A 12,700-nucleotide genomic window follows, 5' to 3' on the forward strand; every position below is an offset into this window, starting at 1 on the left:
CCTGAAAGAGTTAAATATCAGGTATGCAAGTGGCTGACTCAGTCCTGACTCAGACAGGAAGTGACTACAGTGTGACCCTCACTGATAAGACATTCCCCTTTTTTACCTCTTTCTTGCTCTCAGAAGCCATTTTCTGCTAGGAAAGTGTTTTCTAGTGTGAATTTCTTATCAGTGAGGGTCTCACTGTAGTCACTACCTGTCTGAGTCAGGACTGAGTCAGCCACTTGCATACCTGATATTTAACTCTTTCAATCAGAGAGAAAAAAAAGGAACACAGCATAGTTATTTGTGTGCTAGGCACTGTACATACACATGTCTATCTCATCATGTCACATGTCAGTTCGAGTATCCTTTAATGTCAAAAAAAGGAAAAATAATTGAATAAAACACATTATATCTACGTCTTCGTGGCTTAGATGAAGTCGCAGAGGACGTAGATATACTGTAGTGGTGGATAAAGTGGTTAAAGAGGATCTTTACTGAAAAATAGTAGTAGGTGGAAAAAAAAATTAATCAATACAATTTTCAAATAAATCAATACATTGCAAAGTAAGAAAGTTAAAAACCAGAAGAGAGACCAAGAAATGCTTAATATTTGCCATGTAACTTGTTCTTGTTCATTGCTCCTCAATGAGCCTGTAAGTCATCATATTTACTATTGACAGACAAGAAAAAAAGTAGACAGCACCAACTGCCACTATCAGTAACCACACCCACTATGTGATAGGCTAAAAGGTTGTATTTTAAAGATATTCTGTACATATACACAGATGAATATATTAGTTGCTTGGTTGAAAACAGCTGTTATTTCCCACAATGCTACAAGGTTCACAGACAGGAAACTGTCAGGACCTAGGTCTTGACAACACACTGTTGTGGGGGTTTCACCACAATATCAGCCACACATCCCCCCCCCCCCCCAATGATCTATTTGAGAAAATGTACAGATTTCTAATGGAAAATATCAGCTACTGGTTGGGATGAAGTTCAAACCTTGATTTAAGTTCCTCCTTAATCCCTAATTACAAATAGATTAAAATGTAACAATCATTTCACATCTTTGCAACACGCAGCTTGAATCAATTTTCAGCTGCAATTTTCTTAAAAATTACAAGCTTTGCATCAATGCAGTAAGCAAGGCCGGCGCTGCCATTGATGCAAAGGGGGCAATTGCCCCAGGACCCCACCACTTCAGGGGCCCCAGCATCACTGGACCCCGCCACGTGTGCTGCCATAAGCTTACCTGCCAGTCCTCCCGCTAGCTCGCTCACATCACTTCCTGTATTTGAAGTATACACGCACCGTCACAGTTCCCAGCTCACCTCCCTCATCATTGCGGGCCACGCTTATCTGACTGCAAGTGCCACTGAGTATGCTGACGCAGGGCATTGGGATGCAGAGCAAGGGGAACCATCGCTGTATACGGACCACTGTGGAACGATGGCTAATGCATCTGGCTCCCTATACTGAGGTGGGCAAGGTGCTTTTGCCGGGTGCACACACACACACACACACACACTACACACACACTACACACACTACACACACACACACTATACACACACTATACACACACTATACACACACACACTATACACACACTATACACACACACACACACTATACACACACACTATACACACACACACACACACACTATACACACACACACACACACTATCCACACACACTATACACACACACTATACACACACACACACTATACACACACACACACACACTATACACACACTATACACACACTATATACACACACACACACACACACACACACACACACATACACTACACACACACACACACACACTATACACACACACTATATACACACACACACACACACACACACACACACTATACACACACACACTATACACACACACACTATACACACACACACACACACACACACTATACACACACACTATACACACACACTATACACACACACACTATACACACACACACACACTATACACACACACACACACACACACACTATACACACTATACACACACACACACACACACACACACTATACACACACACACACACACACACACACACTATACACACACACACTATACACACACACACTATACACACACACACACACACACACACACTATACACACACACTATACACACACACACTATACACACACACACACACACTATACACACACACACACACACACACTATACACACTATACACACACACACACACACACACTATACACACACACACACACACACACACACACACACTATACACACACACTATACACACACACTATACACACACACACACTATACACACACACACACTATACACACACACACACACACACACACACTACACACACACACACACACTACACACACACACACACACACACACACACACACACCACACACACACACACACACACACACACACACACACACACACACACACACACACACACTATACACACACACTATACACACACACTATACACACACACTATACACACACACTATACACACACACTATACACGCACACACACACACACACACACACACACTATACACACACACACACACTATACACACACACACACACTATACACACACACACACTATACACACACACACACACACACACACACACACACACACACACTATACACACACACACACACACACTTCTCTACCTATAGGAATTACCCCATTTCCCAGTCAAGTTTTGATTGATATCAGTCAACTAAGGCCCTGGTTTTTGATCAAATTTTGTTGGTTATCAAATCATTTACATCATCTATCATCTGAAATTGCTATCTGAGATGTAACATGAGTGACATTATTGAAGGTTTGCCAGCCTAAGTTTCAAAGCGTGCCATTTTTTTTGCATATTTATGTGCCTGAATGTGATAGCTGAAGAATAGTAGTTTTCGTGTCACATTAAAGAGGAACTGTAACCAAGGATTGAACTTCACCCCAATCAGTAGCTGATACCCCCTTTCCCATGAGAAATCTTTACCTTTTCTCAAATAGATAATCGAGGAGGGGGGAGTATGTATGGCTGATAATGTGGTAAAACCCCTCCCACAGTGTGATATCAGCATCTAGGTCCTGACCGTTTCCTGTCTGTGAGCCTTGTTGCTTTGTAGAAAATAACAGCAGTTTTTAACTGCCAAGCAACCAGTATCTCCTGCTGGCATATGTAAATCTATAAAAAAAAACAACCTTTTAGCCTATTGCATTGTTAGGTTGTGGTGTTATAGATAATGGCACTTGTTGCTATTGTTTTTTTTTTTGTTTTTCATGTCTGCCAGCAGTACATATGATGATGTGCTGGCTGATTGTGGATCAATCAATATATAAAAAATATACAAACATGGTGAAAAAATAATCATTTTTTGATCTGTAATTTTCTTAACTTCTCACTTTGCAATGTATTGATTTATTTTTAACCCCCTTTTCACTACAGTTCAACTTCAAAACCAATTCTTTCAACATCTGATTGAATTCTCAACCATCGTCTGATGGTACATTGATGGTTCATCTCTGTTCTACATGGAGAACCATCCATGTGTTGGATAGTGTAATGGCTAAGGGCAGTGCCTCTGACAGAGGAGACCTCAACAATATTTATTAAACCAACACTTATCTGCGCTCATACCCAAAGTAATGTGTGCTTGGGCTGTGTAAATAACTAACCACAACAACCAAAGAGGATACAGCCCTTAATAGATAGCACTACACCACATATAAGCAAAACTACAAATGATTTATTAGTCAATAACACTACTATATATGTTTAAAAACAATTAAAATTGCAGTATGCACCATACCAGAATAATATATGCAATATATGATATGCAGTGATAATATCATGAAACAATAATCCTCCAATTCATAAAGGATTAATGATCTGTATATGTATTGACCATCAGGATGTTCAATATTGAGCTTTCCTGGGTCTGAACCCGGGTTCTTGTATCAGAGCTATTAAAGTGCACTAGAAGAAATAAATATAGGTTAAAGTGTATATAATGCAATCAAGAGTGGAACATCCACAAGACAATCTATTAAAGAATAATAGTGAATATAACCCTGTAGCACAGGGATAATAAGTGAGATCAGACGTGATATATAGGTGGACAACACAGAGTAATGTAGCAGAGATACTTAGCCAGGCCAGGATTGATGAAATCGAGGGTATGGTGCCAAAGAGTAGCCCCCGGTGGACTGCCCCACCGGTATCGCGGCCGTCACTTTTTCAGAGAGCGGGGGGATCTGACAGAGGAGACCTGGGAAACTATTCAGTAAGAGTCTGAGTCCACTCTAGTGGCTGCCTCACAAGTGATTTAAGTCCGCCAGGAGAAAAGAGCTATACAAATACTTAATTATTATTATGTTTGTGTCACATTTGAATTGTATTTTGATTCATTTAATGTAGCATGATCCATTCTACTATGTTTGGAAAACTGCAATGTACTGCATATTGCATTTGTATCATTTTTTTCACCCTGGATTTCATGAAAGTTTGGTAAAATTGCAATTCACAGGCAATGCACATTGATTTTACTTTATTTTGGAGGGGCGTAACTAGCGGCGTGCGCGGATGGAAGCCTGAGTCACTAGCTCTCCGGCCCGGCAACTCAAAAGCAGCCCTAAGCTTGCCAGCAATGGCGACACTGGCAGATCAAATGCCTGACGAGGAGCCCATGGACTCAGAGGCATCACGGAAGTGGAAAAAGAGCAGCGGGCGCCCACAGAAACTGACGGACTTCTTCTTTAAGCGCCGTCTGCACTCGAGTCACACTGCCCAAGATGGCGCCGGCAGCGCACCACAAGAGGAAGGGAGCAGCTCAGGACAGGCCGAAAGGAGCAAAGAATACGAGGGAGGGGTAAGCTCAGACACAGCGGCAGCAAATACCTCAGATGAGGATACCACGTCACCCTTCACTTGCAGCCCAGTCAAACACAGGCCAAGACTAGCAGACTCCGTAGCTCCAGAGTCCCAGACAGGCCTCCCACTCCCTCATGAGCCTCCGAACGCTGTCCCCTGCCCACTGGAGCAATTTGAGATCACAGAGCAGCCTCTCACTCAGGCTTGCATGAAAACTACGCTCCTCACGCTGAAGCAATCTATATCAGCAGATATAGCAGCACACTCTAGATCAGTACAAACATCCCTATCTGAAATGGAGGACAGAATCTCATATACAGAAGATAGAATGGCTGCCCTTACAACTGAGCACAATAAAACGGTTGACACTGTGGACACAAATACTGATGATATATCCCAGATGAAGCTAAAGCTAGTCGACATGGAGGATAGAAACAGAAGGCAAAACCTCAAAATCAGAGGCATCCCAGAAACAGTGATACAGGAAGAGCTCAAATCCTATCTGATTGCTTTATTCAAATTACTCACTCCACAAATCCCGGAAAGAGACCTGATAATTGACAGGGCCCACAGGGTCCCTAAACCAAAGCAGCTCACAGACAGCAGCCCCAGGAATGTAGTTCTTAGACTTGCTTTCTTTCATGTCAAAGAAGCCATTCTATTTGCAATGCATAAACCCCCAGCACTACCAGAAAAGTATAAACAGATTTTAATATTTCCTGATCTGCCTCAAACAACCCTCCACTTCAGGAAAGATATGAAGGTGATAACTGCAACCTTGAACAACCATCAAATCAGATACAAATGGGGCTTCCCCCTAAAGGTGATAGTGTTCAAAGCTAACTCAACCCTTGTCATCACCAGTGTTGAAGTAGGTTTGCAGCTTTTTAAAAGCTGGAAGATCAAAGCAGATACTCCTACGCCACGCAACAGAAATAACACCCCAACTGTTAAAAATCCATTTGACTGGCATGCTAAAGGGAGAAAATAGTCGCCTGGCCTCCGGTTACACCGAAGACTCTCCTTCGCTTCCTGTTTTCCTTTTTCTCATCCCCACTGACACTAACTCTTCACACCGAATGGACAGACTACCTATTTTCTGGTGCTTCCAGACTGCTAGTGTCATCTTTAGGGTAGTCTAACCTAAGGGAGACACCTAATCTTTACCCTGACCCAAAGTCGCCTTTGTCATCAGAGCGACTCCAGCTTTTGCTTAATTTACCTAAATAATCATGGTTGTTATTGGTTCTAATGTTTATGTTATGTTCTTAGTTATTAAGCACTATGTTATGTTAATATACACGATACTCAAGGCTCTCATGCACCCCCAAAAAATACTAAACACACAACAGGTGGTGCGGAATCTGCATCTAAGCATTTCAATAAGATACCCCCATGTCTTTAAGATTTACCTCCATTAATGTGAACGGCCTTAACTCTCCCCAAAAACGCTATGACCTGAACAAGGAAGTATCTCTACTCAAAACTGATATTCTACTAGCGCAAGAAACGCACCTTCTAGACAAGACGCAATCTTACTGCAAACTTAAAAAACTTCCAGACTATTATATTCTCGAATTTCCACAAAAAAAAGGATTACTAGTTGTCTTCCACTCGAACCTTTCAGTAACCATTAAAGAAACAATTAAAGATACCTAATAATAATTTGTGAGATAGATAATGTTCTTTTTACAATTGTAAACACTTACGCCCCCAACTCTGGCCAAATGAAATTCACCAGAAGCTTTATAAATAAAACAAAAAATCTTATGAAAGGGACCTTAATAATGGCAGGAGATTTCAACATCTGCAATGATTTTACTTTATTTTAAATGAATACCAGTTACCTAACGCATGTTGCGCAACTAACATTAGCTAGATAAGGAGCACGTTGCTAGTTTAATGTGCATTGCGCCAAAAGTGTAACATGTGTAACACTAGCAAACACTAGCAAAGTGCATGGTGTTACTTAGGCTGTGTGAGTTGTGCTATTGGTGCAATTTGCATAATTTAACCGGCAAAAGAAATGGTAAATTTACCATGTACCGCGCACAGCAATTTAACCATACTTTCATGAATTGATCCACATGCTTCATGTACACAATCCCTGAAACTGGAAACTAAACACTGATGAACTGTACATTTATCATTGACAACACTTAATGCTCATTTTCTGAAGCATAACATATATATACAAAGTAAAAATACTGTATTTTATGTTTTAACTTCTAAATCTGAAGTTGACCACACAGGATACAATAAAATGATCTGATTTTACAGCAATTCAAAAAAAGCTTTATTCGAGCAAGAAATCCGATTGGATTTCCCGTTTTTCATTTGATAGAAGTCAATCAGGAGTAGTGTATTTTTCTGATAAATGTTGGTGAAAATTGAATTGTATAGGGAAGATATTGGGCTTGATTCTCTAAACAGCGGTAACGGTTAGCATGGGCATGATAAGCAGTTACCACGTAAAGTGCCACTCACAGACTTTTGTGTGCACAAAGTCTCACGATTGTGGACATTTGCGTGCGATAACGCAGACTTTTGCACGCGATCGTGTGCAAAAGACATGGTATCGCGTGCAAATGTCCGTGATTACACGATCATGGGACTTTGCGCACACAAAAGTCTGTTAGCGGCACTTCACGTGGTAACTGCTTAGCACACCTGTGCTAACCGTTACCGCTGTTTAGAGAATCAAGCCCCTTATAGATAATTTATATATACTCCCAAGCATTTTTCTCAAAGTTTTCAATCATTTTTTTTTTCATAATTGGGGAAAATATTAACTTGTGTGTGGTACATTGGTCAGATTTTTTTCAATGTTACAATCAATCAGAAAAATAATGATTGTGAACCTTGAATTAAAAGATATTTAAAAAAATTGTATCATGTGTGGCAACCTTTACAAAGATTCAAATTAACATGTTAAAAGACATAGAGTATGGAAAAAGTGCAGTAACCTGTAGTAGCCAAGAAAAGTTCACTTTATCATGGTCGACTCAGTAAAGAAATGACTGCTAATTGGTTGTTTTATGTTGCTAAACTTTGCACTTTGAATTAGCCCGACGGTGGGTAAAGCTGGTACTAGAAGGATTGGCGTCTATTTTCTTCTGCAGTAAAACGAGATAATGACTCTTGGCACAAACAGCACAAGAGAGACCAGAAAAGCGGATTTTTCTCTCTCTTCTGTTTCTACTTCAGAGAGGTTTGAGATTTGTGTGACAGGAATCCTAACGGAGCCGACATCCTCACAAGTCCACAAAATAGAAAACATTTTGGCTGCATGTAAAGTATATTACAAAAATCAGGTTGAAAATGTTTGTTTGGAACAAAGGATGCATTAGACATGATGTTGAGGTGACCCATAACACAAAAAATACAAAGCTTCTTCTGTAGTAGCCCAGCAGCAGTGGTTTCTTTTTCTTGTCTCCTTTTATTTTTGTTAAAGCGTTAGTTCACCTTCATTTCAAATGCATTCAGTGATAAATGTATTTAAAAATATACTGAAAGGTAAATTGCACAAACAAGCGCCTGCTGTAGTAGATCACAAGTGCATAACTCCTCCTCACTGCTGACAAGCTGGTTATTCCGTTTAGGCCTGGTTCACACAGGTACTCTGCTGGCCAGAAATGACGTCTGTGTGCTTGCCTTTTAAAGGGAACCTGAGATCTATTTAAAAAAAATACATACCTGGGGCTTCCTCCAGCCCCCTTCAGGCTCATTGGTCCCTCGCCTGCCCCCCTTGACATCTGGATTCTTCTCTAGGTGGCCCATAATTCATCTAGTCGGGGGTAACTGTGCATGCATGTCTCGGCCATTGCTCCCGACGACGGGGGAGAGTGCATGGCCAGACTGTGCCTGCGCCGACTGGGCCTGATTGGATGAATTACTGGGCCACCTAGGGGAGGATTCAGGTTCACTGGGAGGAGGGTGAATGCCTGATGAGTCTGAAGGGCGCTGGAAGAAGCCCCAAGTATGTATATTTTTTTCATGGTCTCAGGTACACTTTAAGCAATGTCTATTCAAATGTCTATTCAAATGAATGGATAGTGCTGGTACCCTCGTTTGCCATCATTTGTACAAACACCATGCTTGATCCAAATGTTTCCCATCATCTTTTTTATACCTGGAAGCTACATGTAGCCAGGCACTGCCAAAGGTTGCCAAGTGCTTTTCTGCAGAGAAACATTTGGGCGAGATACTGCAGGATTGCCTGTGGGAACTGGCCCTTACTCTCCCTTTTCCTCCCCAGCACTCTGTGCCTACCACCACAACACATGGTAAGTGCAATGTCATCGTGCAGTGATGGCTAACCTTGGCACTCCAGCTGTGACAAAACTATAAATCCCATCATGCCTCTGCCTCCCTGAGTTATGCTTAGAGCTGTCAGAGTACTGCATTGCCTCATGGGACTTGTAGTTCCACCACAGCTAGAGTGGTAAGGTTAGCCATCACTGTCATAGTGCATGTCACAGGAGCAGGTCTGACTGCAGTCCATGCTGTAGCCCCACCTTTTTCAGTTATGGTAAACTTATTTATTTTTGCTGTTGCTTAGTGCAAGTGCCTGTTAGATTCTTGGGTGACAATTTCTTTCTCGTTCATATATTCTTTGAGAAAGTGGTCAGGATATTTCTTTGAATACTTTATAAACTGCTGGTTAGTTTGTGCTTCATACTAAGCATACATATAGTATCACCACCCATGCTATTGGATGCTGAGTGGAACTGATAGTTAAAATGTTGGTAATGTAACAGTGCTGATATTTTACTATAGACTTACCCGACCCCATATTCTCACATGTACCCTCACTCCTAATGCCTAACACTAACTCCACCTCCTAATGGTTCACACTAATCACCACCCTCCTATTGTCTAGCACGAGTTCAAAAAAAAGATAAACAATTGTATCTCTAGCCCTTATAAAAATAACTTTCTTGGAATTCCATAGTTTTATTTGTATTGGATTGGATTTAAAGGTTATCTGCCTTTACTCTTTTGACTGCCTCCGGGATATGACAGTAGTTCTTTGCTGCTGTTCATATCCAAACCTTGCTGCTGTTCAAGTCCAAACCTTGAACCTATGAAGTTGTTATCTATTCCCTAAATTTACATGTTTTTTTCAGTCTTACAACCTTAATTACTTATCAAATTAGTTATCAATGAGAGTAAAAACCTACTAAAAACCTACTCATTTATGAGAACTGGCATGCACAAGCAGGGCACAACAATGTTACCAATACTAGCACCAGGAGAGTACCACACACTGCTCACTAAGCTATCAGATGGAAAATCCTTCCACTGTATTAAAAGCAGTCCAGTGTCTTGGCTGCCACTGCAGGGAGGGGAGTGCAGCATTATATTGTTGGAATGCCTTGAAAGAAACTTAGCTAAATAGAGGGTCAAATATTGGGGTTGATTTGCACACAAAGTCGACTTATATTCGAGTATATGTGGTAGGCACAAAGGGGTTGATTAACAAACCTTATTTATTTTTCAGCTGTAAAGCCATGTACATACGCTCCATAAAGGTCTTTTACTATAAACAACTTTACAAAGGACTATGAATAAAAAAGTTGGAAAGATACATCTTAGTGATCAAAAGACGATTATACACTCAGAGCAACTTGACGGACGACTTGACGAACAAGAGCAAATTTACCTATTGTTACTCAACTGGTGAATGACTAATATGTTCTAGTTAGTAATGGAAGTCATTGAAAAGTTGTAGAAGACTTCTGTTCACATTGCGATGTTGGACACAAATTCTCTCAGTCGTTCCTCAAGTCAATCCAACAGTTGGATTGACTTGAGCTGCGTCTTATCAGTCATTGGATGCTTCTTATCAGTGATAACGCCTTGTCGTTTTTTACTTGACAAAAATTGGCCAACTTCTTCAAGTTGTTTGATAATCTATCAAATAAGTAGAGATGATTAATGAGATAAACTGATAAGGAGAAATAAATCTTGAGTTAAAGGGACACTATCAACTTTTAGTTAGGAGTTAGAAAAAGACTTGGTAATGACAGATCGTGGTAGTAAAAAACAGAACAAAAAAAATCTGTCAGCTTCTCAAACTTTGCATTAGGAGTGCTAGGACAGTGCAGTGATGTTGGGTGTCGGGTTCTTCTATTCAAAGTGTCAGAGGTGTCTCCTTTCAGGATTTGCGGCAACAGGAATGTCTCTCTCCCTCCCTCAGCATTGGCCTGCTTGTGCAGAGAGGCTTTTTCCTGGCCGACATGAATAAACAATCCACCCTGTCTGACATTGTTGAATTGAAGAATCCATCACCCGACACCACTGCCTTGTTCTTCTAGTACCCCAGATGCAAGGTCTGATAAGGTGATGGATGTATTTGTATTTTACTAGCAATATCTGTCATTACTAAGTCCCTTCTTACTCCTAAAGGGGTCCAGGAAAAAAAACTAAAACTTCCATAATGTTTAACCTCCTTGGCGGTATGATTCTTTCTGGATTTTAGGGTCTAAAAGCAGTACAATTTTTTCGCACTCTTTCAGACCCTAAAACCTGGAAAAAAATCATGCTGCTAGGGAGATCTGCAGCACCTCAGCACAGACTCACCTCCGTGGGATCCGGCACTGCAGTTTTCCCTCCGTCCTCCCGGTGGCGCTGTAAGCCTATAGTGAGATTGCTGGCTGTCATCATGATGACAGACGGCGATCTCACCAGGGGGAAGCAGAGCCTCGGAGGAGAGGAAGAAGAATGGTGGCTGATGTTTGGGATCCCCCGGGAGGTGAGTGATAAATGCCCGCTGCGCGCTATACTCTACATAGACCTCCGGCGGCAACCTCGAGTTCAGCTCAGGGATACCGCTCCTGGCATGTTTTTTCCACCCCGAGCTGTACTGGTGATTACCGCTATGGAGGTTAAAGGGACTCCGAGCAGTGCAGAAACTATGGAAAGATGCATATAATTTTAAAGCTCTCTTTCTCCTCTTTCCAATGATATATAAACCGCCGCCCTACGCCTTTTAGTTTTCGCTATTTTCATGATCGAAATTGCCACGGCCGCGATTTCGATCACGAAAATAGAGAAAACTAAAAGGCGTAGGGCCACGGTTTATGTGTCGTTAGAAAGAGGAAAAAGAGAGCTTTAAAATTATATCCATCTTTCCATAGTTACATTGTATTACACTGGGCGACTTTTTCTCAAAGTCAGCAGCTCCATTCAGCTTTAAAATGATATGGATCTTTCCATAGTTTCTGCACTGCTCGGAGTCCCTTTAAGTCAAATAAGGAGAGATAAACCATGAGTTTAATCAGCAATGGAGAAATAAATCATAAGTTAAGTTAGATACGAGAAATAAATCATTTAAGGAGATAAAAATTGTGAGTTAATAAGAAAGGTGAGGTAATCCAACAGAAAAGCATTGTGTATCATCAGCCCCAGTTATGAGATAAACCGTGAGAGAGAGACAATTCATAAGGTACTGTACAATATATATCTATGTCATCAATCTTAAGTACAACTAGAGCTATAGAGCTACTATTTTAAGACAACTAGAAAATTACAATCACAAATCAGTCTTTGTAGACATGATTATGCAGTTACAGCTAGTCGTGAAACTCTTGTCAAACCCTGTAAAGTATCTGAACGGCATTAGCCGCTTAATTTGACATTAGATTGAAAAATCACAGAAGGGCTTAACAAAAGCTTTGAAGGCTTTCAAAAATTTATACTGTAAAGTAGTTTTCTGATATGTCACAGATTTGCTTTCCATCATACTCTCAGCTGTCAATTCTCATGTCTCAATAA

At 40.9% G+C, this 12,700-nt stretch overlaps 1 protein-coding gene across 6 annotated transcripts in view; it reads left to right on the forward strand.

Moving 5' to 3' along the window:
• FSTL4 (follistatin like 4) overlaps positions 1-12,700 on the forward strand; it is a 1,281,504-nt gene that overhangs the window by 336,480 nt on the left and 932,324 nt on the right. The gene's annotated exons all lie outside the window — the stretch shown is intronic.

This window comes from Hyperolius riggenbachi, chromosome 3, assembly GCF_040937935.1.
Source record: "Hyperolius riggenbachi isolate aHypRig1 chromosome 3, aHypRig1.pri, whole genome shotgun sequence".
Taxonomy (NCBI): Eukaryota; Metazoa; Chordata; class Amphibia; order Anura; family Hyperoliidae; genus Hyperolius; species Hyperolius riggenbachi.